Below are 21868 nucleotides of genomic sequence, written 5' to 3'. Positions count from 1 at the left end.
CTTGGTCCAAGTCCCATTTCATTCGTTTTTGGACCCATTTTGCTATATGTTTCACTAATAGCTTCGGCCATGGACAAGCTGATTTTCTATTTGTATTTTTCCTTGATAGTCCCACTCAAGACCATTCCAAAACACACCGCAGCTTGTCGCTCGGTGGCAAACTGACCGAGTTATAATTCATGAAAGGTACCTCAACTTGGTACACCACGTGGTCGGCCCAAACCATAAACCGACCAAACGACCGACTTGGAGCACCCTGACCGGGTTGGCCCCATATAATGAAAGTTGCGTCTCTACACGCCCAACTTATGAATATTCTACGCCAAGTCGCTATCTCTTACCGGTAAGCCGGTATTCACCTTCCAAGGGTGATTTTGGTCAAGTGCCATTTCCTGCGACTTGGTCCCCGAATACGACCATCATCACCTAATATCTCCGTGGTCTTTCAACTCAGCCTCATAAAACTTTCAGGGTAGATAGGTCTCCCCAAGACCTTTCCAACGGTATGTGATTTGCCTCGCTAGGCCATCTACAGCCGAAGTTATTCATGGTACTTGGTACCTTACCCTGTTTTCACCATACTTGTTCGTACTTGGGTGCAAAACATGAATCACCCATATCTCCACTTTGGGGGCCAGCTACCGCCTTGTCCCCATATACTTTTTTGTTGGTCATACTCGCAGCATCCTAACATATGAATTTCTTAGAATTTATGAAAAATCGACTCAGTCTGAGATCCCTTCAAGTAGGGATGCTGTATTAAGATGGGAGATGAAGAAGATCAAGATTCATCTCAATGCAGCATCCCATTCGTCTCCCAGCATCCTAACATATGTTTTTCTTAGAATTTATGAAAAATCGACTAAGTCCGAGATGCCTTTAAGTAGGGATGCTGTATTGAGATGGGAGATGAAGAAGATCAAGATTCATCTCCATGCAGCATCCTATTCATCTCCCAGAATCCTAACATATGTTTTTCTTAGAATTTATTAAAAATCGACTAAGTCCGAGATGCCTTTAAGTAGGGATGCTGTATTGAGATGGGGGATGAAGAAGATCAAGATTTATCTCCATGCAGCATCCCATTCATCTCGCAGCATCCTTACATATGAATTTCTTAGAATTTATGAAAAATCGACTAAGTCCGAGATGCCTTTAATTAGGGATGCTGTATTGAGATGGGAGATGTAGGAGATCAAGATTCATCTCCATGCAGCATCCCATTCATCTCGCAGCATCCTAACATATGAATTTCTTAGAATTTATGAAAAATCGACTAAGTCCGAGATGGCTTTAAGTAGGGATGCTGTATTGAGATGGGAGATGTAGGAGATCAAGATTCATCTCCATGCAGCATCCCATTCATCTCGCAGCATCCTAACATATGAATTTCTTAGAATTTATGAAAAATCGACTAAGTCCGAGATGCCTTTAAGTAGGGATGCTGTATTGAGATGGGAGATGAAGAAGATCAAGATTCATCTCCATGCAGCATCCCATTCATCTCGCAGCATCCTAACATATGTTTTTCTTAGAATTTATGAAAAATCGACTAAGTCCGAGATGCCTTTAAGTAGGGATGCTGTATTCAGATGGGAGACGATGAAGATCAAGATTCATCTCGATGCACCATCCCATTCATCTCGCAGCATCCTAACATATGAATTTCTTAGAATTTATGAAAAATCGACTATGTCCGAGATGCCTTTAAGTAGGGATGCTGTATTAAGATGGGAGATGAAGAAGATCAAGATTCATCTCCATGAAGCATCCCATTCATCTCGCAGCATCCTAACATATGTTTTTCTTAGAATTTATGAAAAATCGACTAAGTCCGAGATGCCTTTAAGTAGGGATGCTGTATTAAGATGGGAGATGAAGAAGATCAAGATTAATCTCCGTGCAGCATCCCATTCATCTCGCAGCATCCTAACATATGTTTTTCTTAGAATTTATGAAAAATCGACTAAGTCCGAGATGCCTTTAAGTAGGGATGCTGTATTAAGATGGGAGATGTAGAAGATCAAGATTCATCTCCATGCAGCATCCCATTCATCTCGCAGCATCCTAACATATGATTTTCTTAGAATTTATGAAAAATCGACTAAGTCCGAGATGCCTTTAAGTAGGGATGCTGTATTAAGATGGAAGATGAAAAAGATCAAGATTCATCTCACAACAGCATCCCATTCATCTCGCAGCATCCTAACATATGTTTTTCTAGGAGATTATGAAAAATCGACTAAGTCCGAGATGCCTTTAAGTAGGGATGCTGTATTGAGATGGGAGATGAAGAAGATCAAGATTCATCTCCATGCAGCATCCTATTCACCTCCCAGAATCCTAACATATGAATTTCTTAGAATTTATGGAAAATCGACTAAGTCCGAGATGGCTTTAAGTAGGGATGCTGTATTAAGATGGGAGATGTAGGAGATCAAGATTCATCTCCATGCAGCATCCCATTCATCTCCCAGCATCCTAACATATGTTTTTCTATGAATTTATGAAAAATCGACTAAGTCCGAGATGCCTTTAAGTAGGGATGCTGTATTGAGATGAGAGATGTAGGAGATCAAGATTCATCTCCATGCAGCATCCCATTCATCTCGCAGCATCCTAACATATGTTTTTCTTAGAATTTATGAAAAATCGACTAAGTCCGAGATGCCTTTAAGTAGGGATGCTGTATTAAGATGGGAGATGAAGAAGATCAAGATTCATCTCCATGCAGCATCCCATTCATCTCCCAGCATCCTAACATATGAATTTCTTAGAATTTATGAAAAATCGACTAAGTCCGAGATGGCTTTAAGTAGGGATGCTGTATTAAGATGGGAGATGTAGGAGATCAAGATGCATCTCCATGCAGCATCCCATTCATCTCCCAGCATCCTAACATATGAATTTCTTAGAATTTATGAAAAATCGACTAAGTCCGAGATGCCTTTAAGTAGGGATGCTGTATTAAGATGGGAGATGAAGAAGATCAAGATTCATCTCCATGCAGCATCCCATTCATCTCCCAGCATCCTAACATATGAATTTCTTAGAATTTATGAAAAATCGACTAAGTCCGAGATGCCTTTAAGTAGGGATGCTGTATTAAGATGGGAGATGAAGAAGATCAAGATTCATCTCCATGCAGCATCCCATTCATCTCGCAGCATCCTAACATATGAATTTCTTAGAATTTATGAAAAATCGACTAAGTCCGAGATGCCTTTAAGTAGGGATGCTGTATTGAGATGGGAGATGTAGAAGATCAAGATTCATCTCGATGCACCATCCCATTCATCTCGCAGCATCCTAACATATGAATTTCTTAGAATTTATGAAAAATCGACTAAGTCCGAGATGCCTTTTAGTAGGGATGCTGTATTGAGATGGGAGATGAAGAAGATAAAGATTCATCTCCATGCAGCATCCAATTCATCTCGCAGCATCCTAACATATGAATTTCTTAGAATTTATGAAAAATCGACTATGTCCGAGATGCCTTTAAGTAGGGATGCTGTATTAAGATGAGAGATGAAGAAGATCAAGATTCATCTCCATGCAGCATCCCATTCATCTCGCAGCATCCTAACATATGAATTTCTATGAATTTATGAAAAATCGACTAAGTCCGAGATGCCTTTAAGTAGGGATGCTGTATTAAGATGGGAGATGAAGAAGATCAAGATTCATCTCCATGCAGCATCCCATTCATCTCGCAGCATCCTAACATATGAATTACTATGAATTTATGAAAAATCGACTAAGTCCGAGATGGCTTTAAGTAGGGATGCTGTATTGAGATGAGAGATGTAGGAGATCAAGATTCATCTCCATGCAGCATCCCATTCATCTCGCAGCATCCTAACATATGAATTTCTATGAATTTATGAAAAATCGACTAAGTCCGAGATGCCTTTAAGTAGGGATGCTGTATTGAGACGGGAGATGTAGGAGATCAATATTCATCTGCATGCAGCATCCCATTCATCTCGCAGCATCATAACATATGAATTTCTATGAATTTATGAAAAATCGACTAAGTCCGAGATGCCTTCAAGTAGGGATGCTGTATTGAGATGGGAGATGTAGGAGATCAAGATTCATCTCCATGCAGCATCCCATTCATCTCGCAGCATCCTAACATATGAATTTCCTAGAATTTATGAAAAATCGGCTAAGTCCGAGGTGCCATTAGGAAGGGATGCTGTATTAAGATGGGAGATGAAGAAGAGCAAGATTCATCTCCATGCAGCATCCCATTTATCTCGCTGCATCCTAACATGTGTTTTTCTTAGAATTTATGAAAAATCGACTAAGTCCGAGATTCCTTTAAGAAGGGATGCTGTATTAAGATGGGAGATGAAGAAGATCAAGATTCATCTCCATGCAGCATCCCATTCATCTCGCAGCATCCTTACATATGAATTTCTAAGAATTAATGAAAACTCGACTAAGTCCGAGATGCCTTTAAGAAGGGATGCTGTATTAAGATGGGAGATGAAGAAGATCAAGATTCATCTCCATGCAGCATCCCATTCATCTCGCAGCATCCTTACATATGAATTTCTTAGAATTTATGAAAAATCGACTAAGTCCGAGATGCGTTTAAGTAGGGATGCTGTTTTAAGATAGGAGATGAAGAACATCAAGATTCATCTCCATGCAGCATCCCATTACATCTCGCAGCATCCTAACATATGTTTTTCTTAGAATTTATGAAAAATCGACTAAGTCCGAGATGGCTTTAAGTAAGGATGCTGTATTGAGATGAGCGATGTAGGAGATCAAGATTCATCTCCATGCAGCATCCCATTCATCTCCCAGCATCCTAACATATGAATTTCTTAGAATTTATGAAAAATCGACTAAGTCCGAGATGCCTTTAAGTAGGGATGCTGTTTTAAGATGGGAGATGAAGAAGATCAAGATTCATCTGCATGCAGCATCCCATTCATCTCCCAGCATCCTAACATATGTTTTTCTTAGAATTTTTGAAAAATCGACTAAGTCCGAGATGCCTTTAAGTAGGGATGCTGTATTAGGATGGGAGATGAAGAAGATCAAGATTAATCTCCATGCAGCATCCCATTCATCTCCCAGCATCCTAACATATGAATTTCTATGAATTTATGAAAAATCGACTAAGTCCGAGATGCCTTTAAGTAGGGATGCTGTATTGAGATGAGAGATGAAGAAGATCAAGATTCATCTCCATGCAGCATCCCATTCATCTCGCAGCATCCTAACATATGAATTTCTATGAATTTATGAAAAATCGACTAAGTCCGAGATGCCTTTAAGTAGGGATGCTGTATTAAGATGGGAGATGGAGAAGATCAAGATTCATCTCCATGCAGCATCCCATTCATCTCCCAGCATCCTAACATATGTTTTCTTAGAATTTATGAAAAATCGACTAAGTCCGAGATGCCTTTAAGTAGGGATGCTGTATTAAGATGGGAGATGTTGAAGATCAAGATTCATCTCCATGCAGCATCCCATTCATCTCCCAGCATCCTAACATATGAATTTCTTAGAATTTATGAAAAATCGACTAAGTCCGAGATGCCCTTAAGTAGGGATGCTGTATTGAGATGGGAGATGAAGAAGATCAAGAATCATCTCCATGCAGCATCCCATTCATCTCCCAGCATCCTAACATATGTTTTTCTATGAATTTATGAAAAATCGACTAAGTCTGAGATGCCTTTAAGTAGGGATGCTGTATTAAGATAGGAGATGTAAAAGATCAAGATTCATCTCCATGCAGCATCCCATTCATCTCGCAGCATCCTAGCATATGAATTGTTTAGAATTTATGAAAAATCGACTAAGTCCGAGATGCCTTTAGGTAGGGATGCTGTATCGAGATGGGAGATGAAGAAGATCAAGATTCATCTCCATCCAGCATCCCATTCATCTCGCAGCATCCTAACATATGAATTGTTTAGAATTTATGAAAAATCGACTAAGTCCGAGATGCCTTTAAGTAGGGATGCTGTATTAAGATGGGAGATGAAGAAGATCAAGATTCATCTCCATGCAGCATCTCATTCATCTCCCAGCATCCTAACATATGAATTTCTATGAATTTATGAAAAATTGACTAAGTCCGAGATGCCTTTAAGTAGGGATGCTGTATTGAGATGGGAGATGTAGGAGATCAAGATTTATCTCCATGCAGCATCCCATTCATCTCCCAGCATCCTAACATATGAATTTCTTAGAATTTATGAAAAATCGACTAAGTCCGAGATGCCTTTAAGTAGGGATGCTGTATTAAGATGGGAGATGAAGAAGATCAAGATTCATCTCCATGCAGCATCCCATTTATCTCCCAGCATCCTAACATATGAATTTCTATGAATTTATGAAAAATCGACTAAGTCCGAGATGCCTTTAAGTAGGGATGCTGTATTGAGATGAGAGATGAAGGAGATCAAGATTCATCTCCATGCAGCATCCCATTCATCTCGCAGCATCCTTACATATGAATTTCTATGAATTTATGAAAAATCGACTAAGTCCGAGATGGCTTTAAGTAGGGATGCTGCATATTGAACGACGCTGTATTAGGATGCTGTATTAAGATGGGAGATGATGAAGATCAAGATTCATCTCCATGCAGCATCCCATTCATCTCCCAGCATCCTAACATATGTTTTTCTATGAATTTATGAAAAATCGACTAAGTCTGATATCCCTTCAAGTAGGGATGCTGTATTAAGACGGGAGATGAAGAAGATCAAGATTCATCTCCATGCAGCATCTCATTCATCTCGCAGCATCCTAACATATGTTTTTCTTAGAATTTATTAAAAATCGACTAAGTCCGAGATGCCTTTAAGTAGGGATGCTGTATTAAGATGGGAGATGAGGAAAATCAAGATTTATCTCCATGCAGCATCTCATTCCTCTCGCAGCATCCTAACATATGAATTTCTTAGAATTTATGAAAAATCGACTAAGTCCGAGATGCCTTTAAGTAGGGATGCTGTATTGAGATGGGAGAAGAAGAAGATCAAGATTCATCTCCATGCAGCATCCCATGCATCTCGCAGCATCCTAACATATGTTTTTCTTAGAATTTATGAAAAATCGACTAAGTCTGAGATGCATTTAAGTAGGGATGCTGTATTAAGATGGGAGATGAAGAAGATCAAGATTCATCTCCATGCAGCATCTCATTCATCTCCCAGCATCCTAACATATGAATTTCTATGAATTTATGAAAAATCGACTAAGTCCGAGATGCCTTTAAGTAGGGATGCTGTATTAAGATGGGAGATGAAGAAGATCAAGATTCATCTCCATGCAGCATCCCATTCATCTCGCAGCATCCTAACATATGAATTTCTTAGAATTTATGAAAAATCGACTAAGTCCGAGATGCCTTTAAGTAGGGATGCTGTATTAAGATGGGAGATGAAGAAGATCAAGATTCATCTCCATGCAGCATCCCATTCATCTCCCAGCATCCTAACATATGAATTTCTATGAATTTATGAAAAATCGACTAAGTCCGAGATGCCTTTAAGTAGGGATGCTGTATTGAGATGGGAGATGGAGTAGATCAAGATTCATCTCCATGCAGCATCCCATTCATCTCGCAGCATCCTAACATATGAATTTCTATGAATTTATGAAAAATCGACTTAGTCCGAGATGGCTTTAAGTAGGGATGCTGTATTAAGATGGGAGATGTAGAAGATCAAGATGCATCTCCATGCAGCATCCCATTCATCTCGCAGCATCCTAACATATGTTTTTCTTAGAATTTATGAAAAATCGACTAAGTCCGAGATGCATTTAAGTAGGGATGCTGTATTAAGATGGGAGATGGAGTAGATCAAGATTCATCTCCATGCAGCATCCCATTCATCTCGCAGCATCCTAACATATGAATTTCTATGAATTTATGAAAAATCGGCTAAGTCCGAGATGGCTTAAAGTAGGGATGCTGTATTGAGATGAGAGATGTAGGAGATCAAGATTCATCTCCATGCAGCATCCCATTCATCTCGCAGCATCCTAACATATGAATTTCTTAGAATTTATGAAAAATCGACTAAGTCCGAGATGCCTTTAAGTAGGGATGCTGTATTAAGATGGGAGATGAAGAAGATCAAGATTCATCTCCATGCAGCATCCCATTCATCTCCCAGCATCCTAACATATGAATTTCTATGAATTTATGAAAAATCGACTAAGTCCGAGATGCCTTTAAGTAGGGATGCTATATTGAGATGGGAGATGGAGTAGATCAAGATTCATCTCCATGCAGCATCCCATTCATCTCGCAGCATCCTAACATATGAATTTCTATGAATTTATGAAAAATCGACTTAGTCCGAGATGGCTTTAAGTAGGGATGCTGTATTAAGATGGGAGATGTAGGAGATCAAGATGCATCTCCATGCAGCATCCCATTCATCTCGCAGCATCCTAACATATGAATTTCTATGAATTTATGAAAAATCGACTAAGTCCGAGATGCCTTTAAGTAGGGATGCTGTATTAAGATGGGAGATGATGAAGACCAAGATTCATCTCCATGCAGCATCCCATTCATCTCCCAGCATCCTAACATATGTTTTTCTATGAATTTATGAAAAATCGACTAAGTCCGAGATGCCTTTAAGTAGGGATGCTGTATTAAGATGGGAGATGAGAATGATCAAGATTCATCTCCATGCAGCATCCCATTCATCTCCCAGCATCCTTACATATGAATTTCTTAGAATTTATGAAAAATCGACTAAGTCCGAGATGCCTTCAAGTTGGGATGCTTTATTAAGATGGTAGATGAAGAAGATCAAGATTCATCTCCATGCAGCATCCCATTCATCTCCCAGCATCCTAACATATGAATTTCTTAGAATTTATGAAAAATCGACTAAGTCCGAGATGCCTTTAAGTAGGGATGCTGTATTAAGATGGGAGATGAAGAAGATCAAGATTCATCTCCATGCAGCATCCCATTCATCTCGCAGCATCCTAACATATGAATTTCTATGAATTTATGAAAAATCGACTAAGTCCGAGATGCCTTTAAGTAGGGATGCTGTATTAAGATGGCAGATGAAGAAGATCAAGATTCATCTCCATGCAGCATCTCATTCATCTCCCAGCATCCTAACATATGAATTTCTTAGAATTTATGAAAAATCGACTAAGTCCGAGATGCATTTAAGTAGGGATGCTGTATTAAGATGGGAGATGAAGTAGATCAAGATTCATCTCCATGCAGCATCCCATTCATCTCGCAGCATCCTAACATATGAATTTCTATGAATTTATGAAAAATCGACTAAGTCCGAGATGCCTTTAAGTAGGGATGCTGTATTAAGATGGGAGATGAAGAAGATCAAGATTCATCTCCATGCAGCATCCCATTCATCTCCCAGCATCCTAACATATGTATTTCTTAGAATTTATGAAAAATCGACTAAGTCCGAGATGGCTTTAAGTAGGGATGCTGTATTAAGATGGGAGATGTAGGAGATCAAGATTCATCTCCATGCAGCATCCCATTCATCTCCCAGCATCCTAACATATGAATTTCTATGAATTTATGAAAAATCGACTAAGTCCGAGATGCCTTTAAGTAGGGATGCTGTATTGAGATGGGAGATGTAGGAGATCAAGATTCATCTCCATGCAGCATCCCATTCATCTCGCAGCATCCTAACATATGAATTTCTTAGAACTTATGAAAAATCGACTAAGTCCGAGATGCCTTTAAGTAGGGATGCTGTATTAAGATGGGAGATGTAGGAGATTAAGATGCATCTCCATGCAGCATCCCATTCATCTCCCAGCATCCTAACATATGAATTTCTATGAATTTATGAAAAATCGACTAAGTCCGAGATGCCTTTAAGTAGGGATGCTGTATTGAGATGGGAGATGTAGGAGATCAAGATTCATCTCCATGCAGCATCCCATTCATCTCCCAGCATCCTAACATATGAATTTCTTAGAATTTATGAAAAATCGACTAAGTCCGCGATGCCTTTAAGTAGGGATGCTGTATTAAGATGGGAGATGAAGAAGATCAAGATTCATCTCCATGCAGCATCCCATTCATCTCGCAGCATCCTAACATATGTTTTTCTTAGAATTTATGAAAAATCGACTAAGTCCGAGATGCATTTAAGTAGGGATGCTGTATTAAGATGGGAGATGAAATAGATCAAGATTCATCTCCATGCAGCATCCCATTCATCTCGCAGCATCCTAACATATGAATTTCTATGAATTTATGAAAAATCGACTAAGTCCGAGATGCCTTTAAGTAGGGATGCTGTATTAAGATGGGAGATGAAGAAGATCAAGATTCATCTCCATGCAGCATCCCATTCATCTCCCAGCATCCTAACATATGAATTTCTTAGAATTTATGAAAAATCGACTAAGTCCGAGATGGCTTTAAGTAGGGATGCTGTATTAAGATGGGAGATGTAGGAGATCAAGATGCATCTCCATGCAGCATCCCATTCATCTCCCAGCATCCTAACATATGAATTTATATGAATTTATGAAAAATCGACTAAGCCCGAGATGGCTTTAAGTAGGGATGCTGTATTAAGATGGGAGATGTAGGAGATCAAGATTCATCTCCATGCAGCATCCCATTCATCTCCCAGCATCCTAACATATGAATTTCTATGAATTTATGAAAAATCGACTAAGTCCGAGATGCCTTTAAGTAGGGATGCTGTATTGAGATGAGAGAAGTAGGAGATCAAGATTCATCTCCATGCAGCATCCCATTCATCTCGCAGCATCCTAACATATGAATTTCTATGAATTTTTGAAAAATCGACTAAGTCCGAGATGGCTTTAAGTAGGGATGCTGTATTGAGATGAGAGATGTAGGAGATCAAGATTCATCTCCATGCAGCATCCCATTCATCTCGCAGCATCCTAACATATGAATTTCTATGAATTTATGAAAAATCGACTAAGTCCGAGATGCCTTTAAGTAGGGATGCTGTATTGAGACGGGAGATGTAGGAGATCAATATTCATCTGCATGCAGCATCCCATTCATCTCGCAGCATCCTAACATATGAATTTCTATGAATTTATGAAAAATCGACTAAGTCCGAGATGCCTTGAAGTAGGGATGCTGTATTGAGATGGGAGATGTAGGAGATCAAGATTCATCTCCATGCAGCATCCCATTCATCTCCCAGCATCCTAACATATGAATTTCTATGAATTTATGAAAAATCGACTAAGTCCGAGATGCCTTTAAGTAGGGATGCTGTATTAAGATGGGAGATGAAGAAGATCAAGATTCATCTCCATGCAGCATCCCATTCATCTCCCAGCATCCTAACATATGAATTTCTTAGAATTTATGAAAAATCGACTAAGTCCGAGATGGCTTTAAGTAGGGATGCTGTATTAAGATGGGAGATGTAGGAGATCAAGATTCATTTCCATGCAGCATCCCTTTCATCTCGCAGCATCCTAACATATGAATTTCTATGAATTTATGAAAAATCGACTAAGTCCGAGATGCCTTTAAGTAGGGATGCTGTATTGAGACGGGAGATGTAGGAGATGAATATTCATCTGCATGCAGCATCCCATTCATCTCGCAGCATCCTAACATATGAATTTCTATGAATTTATGAAAAATCGACTAAGTCCGAGATGCCTTCAAGTAGGGATGCTGTATTAAGATGGGAGATGTAGGAGATTAAGATGCATCTCCATGCAGCATCCCATTCATCTCGCAGTATCCTAACATATGTTTTTCTTAGAATTTATGAAAAATCGACTAAGTCCGAGATGGCTTTAAGTAGGGATGCTGTATTGAGATGAGAGATGTAGGAGATCAAGATTCATCTCCATGCAGCATCCCATTCATCTCGCAGCATCCTAACATATGATGTTTTATGAATTTATGAAAAATCGACTAAGTCCGAGATGCCTTTAAGTAGGGATGCTGTATTGAGACGGGAGATGTAGGAGATCAATATTCATCTGCATGTCCGAGGTGCCTTTAAGTAGGGATGCTGTATTAAGACGGGAGATGAAGAAGATCAAGATTCATCTCCATGCAGCATCCCATTCATATCGCAGCATCCTAACATATGAATTTCTAAGAATTTATGAAAAATTGACTAAGTCCGAGATGCCTTTAAGTAGGGATGCTGTATTAAAATGGGAGATGAAGAAGATCAAGATTCATCTCCATGCAGCATCCCATTCATCTCCCAGCATCCTAACATATGTTTTTCTATGAATTTATGAAAAATCGACTAAGTCCGAGATGCCTTTAAGTAGGGATGCTGTATTAAGACGGGAGATGAAGAAGATCAAGATTCATCTCCATGCAGCATCCCATTCATCTCGCTGCATCCTAACATATGTTTTTCTTAGAATTTATGAAAAATCGACTAAGTCCGAGATGCCTTAAAGTAGGGATGCTGTATTGAGATGGGAGATGAAGAAGATCAAGATTCATCTCCATGCAGCATCCCATTCATCTCGCAGCATCCTAACATATGAATTTCTATGAATTTATGAAAAATCGACTAAGTCCGAGATGGCTTTAAGTAGGGATGCTGTATTGAGATGAGAGATGTAGGAGATCAAGATTCATCTCTATGCAGCATCCAATTTATCTCCCAACATCCTAACCTATGTTTTCCTTTGAATTTATGAAAAATCGACTAAGTCCGAGATGCCGTTAAGTAGGGATGCTGTATTAAGATGGGAGATGAAGAAGATCAAGATTCTTCTCCATGCAGCATCCCATTCATCTCGCAGCATCCTAACATATGAATTTCTATGAATTTATGAAAAATCAACTAAGTCCGAGATGGCTTCAAGTAGGGATGCTGTATTGAGATGGGAGATGTAGGAGATCAAGATTCATCTCCATGCAGCATCCCATTCATCTCGCAGCATCCTTACCTATGAATTTCTTAGAATTTAGGAAAAATCGACTAAGTCCGAGATGCCTTTAAGTAGGGATGCTGTATTAAGATGGGAGATGAAGAAGATCAAGATTCATTCCCATGCAGCATCCCATCCATCTCGCAGCATCCTAACATATATTTTTCTTAGAATTTATGAAAAATCGACTAAGTCCGAGATGCCTTTAAGTAGGGATGCTGTATTAAGATGGGAGATGAAGAAGATCAAGATTCATCTCCATGCAGCATCCCATTCATCTCGCAGCATCCTAACATATGTTTTTCTTAGAATTTATGAAAAATCAACTAAGTCCGAGATGCCTTTAAGTAGGGATGCTGTATTAAGATGGGAGATGAAGAAGATCAAGATTCATCTCCATGCAGCATCCCATTCATCTCGCAGCATCCTAACATATGTTTTTCTAAGAATTTATGAAAAATCGACTTAGTCCGAGATGGCTTTAAGTAGGGATGCTGTATTGAGATGGGAGATGAAGAAGATCAAGATTCATCTCCATGCAGCATCCCATTCATCTCGCAGCATCCTAACATATGAATTTCTAAGAATTTATGAAAAATCGACTAAGTCCGAGATGCCTTTAAGTAGGGATGCTGTATTAAGATGAGAGATGAAGAAGATCAAGATTCATCTCCATGCAGCATCCCATTCATCTCGCAGCATCCTAACATATGTTTTTCTTAGAATTTATGAAAAATCGACTAAGTCCGAGATGCCTTTAAGTAGGGATGCTGTATTAAGATGGAAGATGAAGAAGATCAAGATTCATCTCCATGCAGCATCCCATTCATCTCGCAGCATCCTAACATATGTTTTTCTTAGAATTTATGAAAAATCAACTAAGTCCGAGATGCCTTTAAGTAGGGATGCTGTATTAAGATGGGAGATGAAGAAGATCAAGATTCATCTCCATGCAGCATCCCATTCATCTCGCAGCATCCTAACATATGTTTTTCTAAGAATTTATGAAAAATCGACTTAGTCCAAGATGGCTTTAAGTAGGGATGCTGTATTGAGATGGGAGATGAAGAAGATCAAGATTCATCTCCATGCAGCATCCCATTCATCTCGCAGCATCCTAACATATGAATTTCTAAGAATTTATGAAAAATCGACTAAGTCCGAGATGCCTTTAAGTAGGGATGCTGTATTAAGATGAGAGATGAAGAAGATCAAGATTCATCTCCATGCAGCATCCCATTCATCTCGCAGCATCCTAACATATGTTTTTCTTAGAATTTATGAAAAATCGACTAAGTCCGAGATGCCTTTAAGTAGGGATGCTGTATTAAGATGGAAGATGAAGAAGATCAAGATTCATCTCCATGCAGCATCCCATTCATCTCGCAGCATCCTAACATATGTTTTTCTTATAATTTATGAAAAATAGACTAAGTCCGAGATGCCTTTAAGTAGGGATGCTGTATTGAGATGGGAGATGAAGAAGATCAAGATTCATCTCCATGCAGCATCCCATTCATCTCGCAGCATCCTAACACATGTTTTTCTAAGAATTTATGAAAAATCGACTAAGTCCGAGATGCCTTTAAGTAGGGATGCTGTATTAAGATGAGAGATGAAGAAGATCAAGATTCATCTCCATGCAGCATCCCATTCATCTCCCAGCATCCTAACATATGAATTTCTTAGAATTTATGAAAAATCGACTAAGTCCCAGATGCCTTTAAGTAGGGATGCTGTATTAGGATGGGAGATGAAGAAGATCAAGATTCATCTCCATGCAGCATCCCATTCATCTCGCAGCATCCTAACATATGAATTTCTATGAATTTATGAAAAATCGACTAAGTCCGAGATGCCTTTAAGTAGGGATGCTGTATTGAGATGAGAGATGTAGGAGATCAAGATTCATCTCCAAGCAGCATCCCATTCATCTCGCAGCATCCTTACATATGAATTTCTATGAATTTATGAAAAATCGACTAAGTCCGAGATGGCTTTAAGTAGGGATGCTGTATTGAGATGAGAGATGTAGGAGATCAAGATTCATCTCCATGCAGCATCCCATTCATCTCGCAGCATCCTCACATATGAATTTCTATGAATTTATGAAAAATCGACTAAGTCCGAGATGCCTTTAAGTAGGGATGCTGTATTGAGATGGGAGATGAAGAAGATCAAGATTCATCTCCATGCAGCATCCCATTCATCTCCCAGCATCCTAACATATGAATTTCTATGAATTTATGAAAAATCGACTAAGTCCGAGATGCATTTAAGTAGGGATGCTGTATTAAGATGGGAGATGAAGTAGATCAAGATTCATCTCCATGCAGCATCCCATTCATCTCCCAGCATCCTAACATATGAATTTCTTAGAATTTATGAAAAATCGACTAAGTCCGAGATGCCTTCAAGTAGGGATGCTGTATTAAGATGGGAGATGAAGAAGATCAAGATTCATCTCCATGCAGCATCCCATTCATCTCCCAGCATCCTAACATATGAATTTCTTAGAATTTATGAAAAATCGACTAAGTCCGAGATGCCTTCAAGTAGGGATGCTGTATTAAGATGGGAGATGAAGAAGATCAAGATTCATCTCCATGCAGCATCCCATTCATCTCGCAGCATCCTAACATATGAATTTCTATGAATTTATGAAAAATCGACTAAGTCCGAGATGCCTTTAAGTAGGGATGCTGTATTGAGATGGGAGATGTCGGAGATCAAGATTCATCTCCATGCAGCATCCCATTTATCTCCCAGCATCCTAACATATGAATTTCTTAGAATTTATGAAAAATCGAATAAGTCCGAGAAGCCTTTAAGTAGGGATGCTGTATTGAGATGGGAGATGTAGGAGATCAAGATTCATCTCCATGCAGCATCCCATTCATCTCCCAGCATCCTAACATATGAATTTCTTAGAATTTATGAAAAATCGACTAAGTCCGAGATGGCTTTAAGTAGGGATGCTGTATTAAGATGGGAGATGTAGGAGATCAAGATGCATCTCCATGCAGCATCCCATTCATCTCGCAGCATCGTAACATATGTTTTTCTATGAATTTATGAAAAATCGACTAAGTCCGAGATGCCTTTAAGTAGGGATGCTGTATTAAGATGGGAGATGGAGAAGATCTAGATTTATCTCCATGCAGCATCCCATTCATCTCCCAGCATCCTAACATATGTTTTTCTTAGAATTTATGAAAAATCGACTAAGTCCGAGATGCCTTTAAGTAGGGATACTGTATTAAGATGGGAGATGAAGAAGATCAAGATTTATCTCCATGCAGCATCCCATTCATCTCCCAGCATCCTAACATATGTTTTACTTAGAATTTATGAAAAATCGAATAAGTCCGAGATGCCTTTAAGTAGGGATGCTGTATCGAGATGGGAGATGAAGAAGATCAAGATTCATCTCCATGCAGCATCCCATTCTTCTCGCAGCATCCTAACATATGAATTTCTTAGAATTTATGAAAAATCGACTAAGTCCGAGATGCCTTTAAGTAGGGATGCTGTATCGAGATGGGAGGTGACGAAGATCAAGATTCATCTCCATGCAGCATCCCATTCATCTCCCAGCATCCTAACATATGAATTTCTTAGAATTTATGAAAAATCGACTAAGTCCCAGATGCCTTTAAGTAGGGATGCTGTATTAGGATGGGAGATGAAGAAGATCAAGATTCATCTCCATGCAGCATCCCATTCATCTCGCAGCATCCTAACATATGAATTTCTATGAATTTATGAAAAATCGACTAAGTCCGAGATGCCTTTAAGTAGGGATGCTGTATTGAGATGAGAGATGTAGGAGATCAAGATTCATCTCCAAGCAGCATCCCATTCATCTCGCAGCATCCTTACATATGAATTTCTATGAATTTATGAAAAATCGACTAAGTCCGAGATGGCTTTAAGTAGGGATGCTGTATTGAGATGAGAGATGTAGGAGATCAAGATTCATCTCCATGCAGCATCCCATTCATCTCGCAGCATCCTCACATATGAATTTCTATGAATTTATGAAAAATCGACTAAGTCCGAGATGCCTTTAAGTAGGGATGCTGTATTGAGATGGGAGATGAAGAAGATCAAGATTCATCTCCATGCAGCATCCCATTCATCTCGCAGCATCCTCACATATGAATTTCTATGAATTTATGAAAAATCGACTAAGTCCGAGATGCATTTAAGTAGGAATGCTGTATTAAGATGGGAGATGAAGTAGATCAAGATTCATCTCCATGCAGCATTCCATTCATCTCGCAGCATCCTAACATATGAATTTCTATGAATTTATGAAAAATCGACTAAGTCCGAGATGGCTTTAAGTAGGGATGCTGTATTGAGATGAGAGATGTAGGAGATCAAGATTCATCTCCATGCAGCATCCCATTCATCTCGCAGCATCCTAACATATGAATTTCTATGAATTTATGAAAAATCGACTAAGTCCGAGATGCCTTTAAGTAGGGATGCTGTATTGAGATGGGAGATGTCGGAGATCAAGATTCATCTCCATGCAGCATCCCATTCATCTCGCAGCATCCTAACATATGTTTTTCTTAGAATTTATGAAAAATCGACTAAGTCCGAGATGCCTTTAAGTAGGGATGCTGTATTAAGATGGGAGATGAAGAAGACCAAGATTCATCTCCATGCAGCATCCCATTCATCTCCCAGCATCCTAACATATGAATTTCTTAGAATTTATGAAAAATCGACTAAGTCCGAGATGGCTTTAAGTAGGGATGCTGTATTAAGATGGGAGATGTAGGAGATCAAGATGCATCTCCATGCAGCATCCCATTCATCTCGCAGCATCGTAACATATGTTTTTCTATGAATTTATGAAAAATCGACTAAGTCCGAGATGCCTTTAAGTAGGGATGCTGTATTAAGATGGGAGATGGAGAAGATCTAGATTTATCTCCATGCAGCATCCCATTCATCTCCCAGCATCCTAACATATGTTTTTCTTAGAATTTATGAAAAATCGACTAAGTCCGAGATGCCTTTAAGTAGGGATACTGTATTAAGATGGGAGATGAAGAAGATCAAGATTTATCTCCATGCAGCATCCCATTCATCTCCCAGCATCCTAACATATGTTTTACTTAGAATTTATGAAAAATCGAGTCAAGACCTCCGGGTTGAGACTTTCCGCGTCGGTGGTGTCGCGCACCGCCTATCCGAAAGATGGTGTAACAGGGGTGTTCGATCAGCAATGGTCGGATGCCCCGTCATAGTCCAACTATGACAACCAAAGTCAAGACCTCCGGGTTGAGACTTTCCGCGTCCGGAGGTACGCGTACCGCCTACCCGAAAGATGGTGTGCTTCTGGGGTATTCGATGAGTCGGATACCCCGTCGTAGTCCAACTATGACAATACAAAGTCAAGACCTCCGGGTTGAGACTTCCGCGTCGGAGGTGCGCGCACCGCCTACCCGAAAGATGATGAATCAGGGGTGTTCGATCAGCAATGGTCGGATGCCCCGTCGTAGTCCAACTATGACAATCAAAGTCAAGACCTCCGGGTTGAGACTTCCGCGTCCGGAGGTACGCGTACCGCCTACCCGAAAGATGGTGAATCAGGGGTGTTCGATCAGCAATGGTCGGATGCCCCGTCGTAGTCCAACTATGACAATCAAAGTCAAGACCTCCGGGTTGAGACTTTCTGCGAGTACATGCATAAAGGAACACGGACCAAGCCGTACCGAGAGAATCGGTACTAGAGCCCTCGTGGTTCTACATTGAGAGAGCCCTCGTGGTTCTCATTAGGGGCTTTATGCAAGTCGTACTCAATACTGTGGTGTGAAGTATAAAGTATAGAGTCCTCCACTGGTCCACGCTGCTCCGGCGGTCCTGGGTAAGATAGTTCATTCTAGCTTGCCCTATGTGGAAGAGGACTCAATACCCTACCTGTTGAGCTTGAAACAAAGTCATCACTTGGGCATGCTCATATTGCCATACAATATTCCATTATCTACTAATGAGCATGCAGCTATATGATTATAACCTGTAAACGATTACCCCGCCGTAGTTCAGCGCTTCAACCAAGTGATGACTTCAGTATGGCTAGTGTGTGAAGTATAAAGTATAGTCCTCCCCTGGTCCACACTGCTTCGGCGGTCCTGGGTAAGATAGTTAGTTCTAGCTTGCCCTATGTGGAAGAGGACACCATACTTAATACTGTGGTGTAATGAACAAAGTATAGTCCTCCACTGGTCCACGCTGCTTTGCAGTCCTGGGTAAGATAGTTAGTTCTAGCTTGCCCTATGTGGAAGAGGGCATACAAGACAAAGTATAGTTCTCCCCTGGTCCACGCTGCTCCGGCGGTCCTGGGTAAGATAGTTAATTCTAGCTTGCCCTATGTGGAAGAGGACTCAATACCCTACCTGTTGAGCTTGAAACAAAGTCATCACTTGGGCATGCTCTATAGCCAATCACATGACATTAACCTAAGAGAGCATGCAGCGTATTATCCCAATGCAAAGTAAACGATAGACTCGCCCTAGTTCAGTGCTTCAACCAAGTGATGACTTCAATTTGGCTAGTGTGTGAAGTATAAAGTATAGTCCTCCCCTGGTCCACACTGCTTCGGCGGTCCTGGGTAAGATAGTTAATTCTAGCTTGCCCTATGTGGAAGAGGACACCATACTTAATACTGTGGTGTAATGAACAAAGTATAGTCCTCCACTGGTCCACGCTGCTCCGGCGGTCCTGGGTAAGATAGTTCATTCAAGCTTGCCCTATGTGGAAGAGGGCATACAAGACAAAGTATAGTTCTCCCCTGGTCCACGCTGCTTCGGCGGTCCTGGGTAAGATAGTTAATTCTAGCTTGCCCTATGTGGAAGAGAGCATACATGAACCAAGAACGAAGGTTATGATCGAGGAATGATTCGACAACTAACCGATGGTATGAAATGTGAAGAATTCAAGCAAGCACACAATCAAGTCATCACTTGGGCATGCTCGATAGCCAACCCTATGACATTAACCTAGTAGAGCATGCGAAAACCAATATATATGTAAACGATGCCCCTCCCTAGTTCAGCGCTTCAACCAAGTGATGACTTCAGAATGGCTAAATCAAATCGGTTCAAAACATACCATCGGTACCCTATTGAAACACACAAGTCGATATCAAACCTCATGATTGTGTAGTCCTCCACTGGTCCACACTGCTCCGGCGGTCCTGGGTAAGATAGTTCATTCTAGCTTGCCCTATGTGGAAGAGGGCACATTACTCAATTCTGTGGTGTTATGAACAAAGTATAGTCCTCCACTGGTCCACGCTGCTTCGGCGGTCCTGGGTAAGATAGTTAGTTCTAGCTTGCCCTATGTGGAAGAGGGCATACAAGACAAAGTATAGTTCTCCCCTGGTCCACGCTGCTTCGGCGGTCCTGGGTAAGATAGTTAATTCTAGCTTGCCCTATGTGGAAGAGAGCATACATGAACCAAGAACGAAGGTTATGATCGAGGAATGATTCGACAACTAACCGATGGTATGAAATGTGAAGAATTCAAGCAAGCACACAATCAAGTCATCACTTGGGCATGCTCGATAGCCAACCTCATGACATTAACCTAGTAGAGCATGCGAAAACCAATATATATGTAAACGATGCCTCCCTAGTTCAGCGCTTCAACCAAGTGATGACTTCAGAATGGCTAAATCAAATCGGTTCAAACCATACCATCGGTATCCTATTGAAACACACAAGTCGATATCAAACCTCATGATTGTGTAGTCCTCCACTGGTCCACGCCGCTTCGGCCGTCCTGGGTAAAATGGAACATTCCAGCTTGCCCTATGTGGAAGAGGGCACATTACTCAATACTGTGGTGTGAAGTATAAAGTTCAGTTCTCCCCTGGTCCACGCTGCTTCGGCGGTCCTGGGTAAGATAGTTCATTCTAGCTTGCCCTATGTGGAAGAGGACACTTCATACTTCGTCTCTAAGCGGCGGCTTGACTCCTCCCTACGGGGAACGGGTTTACGCGCACAGCGGCGGCTTACGCACTATGGCAGTCATGGATGCCTTACGTTTCTATGAAAAGTGTGTTCCTCCCCTGGTCCACGCTGCTTCGGCAGTCCTGGGTAAGATAGTTAGTTCTAGCTTGCCCTATGTGGAAGAGGACACGTAGACTTACTGTGGTGTGAAGTATAAAGTTCAGTTCTCCCCTGGTCCACGCCGCTTCGGCCGTCCTGGGTAAAATGGATTCATCCAGCTTGCCCTATGTGGAATGAGGACACTTTATGCTTCGTCTCTAAGCGGCGGCTTGCTCCTCCCTACGGGGAACGGGTATACGCGCACAGCGGCGGCTTACGTTATGGCAGTCATGGATGCCTTACGTTTCCATGAAAAGTGTGTTCCTCCCCTGGTCCACGCTGCTTCGGCAGTCCTGGGTAAGATAGTTAGTTCTAGCTTGCCCTATGTGGAAGAGGACACGTAGACTTACTGTGGTGTGAAGTATAAGGTTCAGTTCTCCCCTGGTCCACGCCGCTTCGGCCGTCCTGGGTAAAATGGATTCATCCAGCTTGCCCTATGTGGAATGAGGACACTTTATGCTTCGTCTCTAAGCGGCGGCTTGCTCCTCCCTACGGGGAACGGGTATACGCGCACAGCGGCGGCTTACGCAAGTTAGTCACCCTCGGCAGTGGATCACTCGGCTCATGGATCGATGAAGACCGCAGCTAACTGCGCGTCATAATGTGAACTGCAGGACACATGAACATTGATAAGTTGAACGCATATTGCACGTCGTGGGAACCTACCATGATGTACAGATGACTGAGCGCTTATATTTGAGAAATGTATCGCATACATTTAACTACGCCGTGACACCCGTCACGAGACGTGCACCATGATGTTAACTAGGGTCGCGACGACCCGCTAGCATTAAAGAACCCGTGGTTTACAATATACT

At 40.8% G+C, this 21868-nt stretch overlaps 1 non-coding gene across 1 annotated transcript; it reads left to right on the top strand.

The window, feature by feature from the left end:
• Window positions 1-21587: 21587 nt before the first annotated feature.
• LOC131270931 (5.8S ribosomal RNA) lies at window positions 21588-21742 on the top strand. Its single transcript, XR_009179923.1, has one exon. It is a non-coding gene; the product is annotated as a 5.8S ribosomal RNA (ribosomal RNA).
• Window positions 21743-21868: the final 126 nt, after the last annotated feature.

Source organism: Anopheles coustani (genome assembly GCF_943734705.1).
Source record: "Anopheles coustani chromosome X unlocalized genomic scaffold, idAnoCousDA_361_x.2 X_unloc_73, whole genome shotgun sequence".
Classification (NCBI taxonomy): Eukaryota; Metazoa; Arthropoda; class Insecta; order Diptera; family Culicidae; genus Anopheles; species Anopheles coustani.
This window is presented reverse-complemented; position numbering and strand designations above follow the sequence as displayed.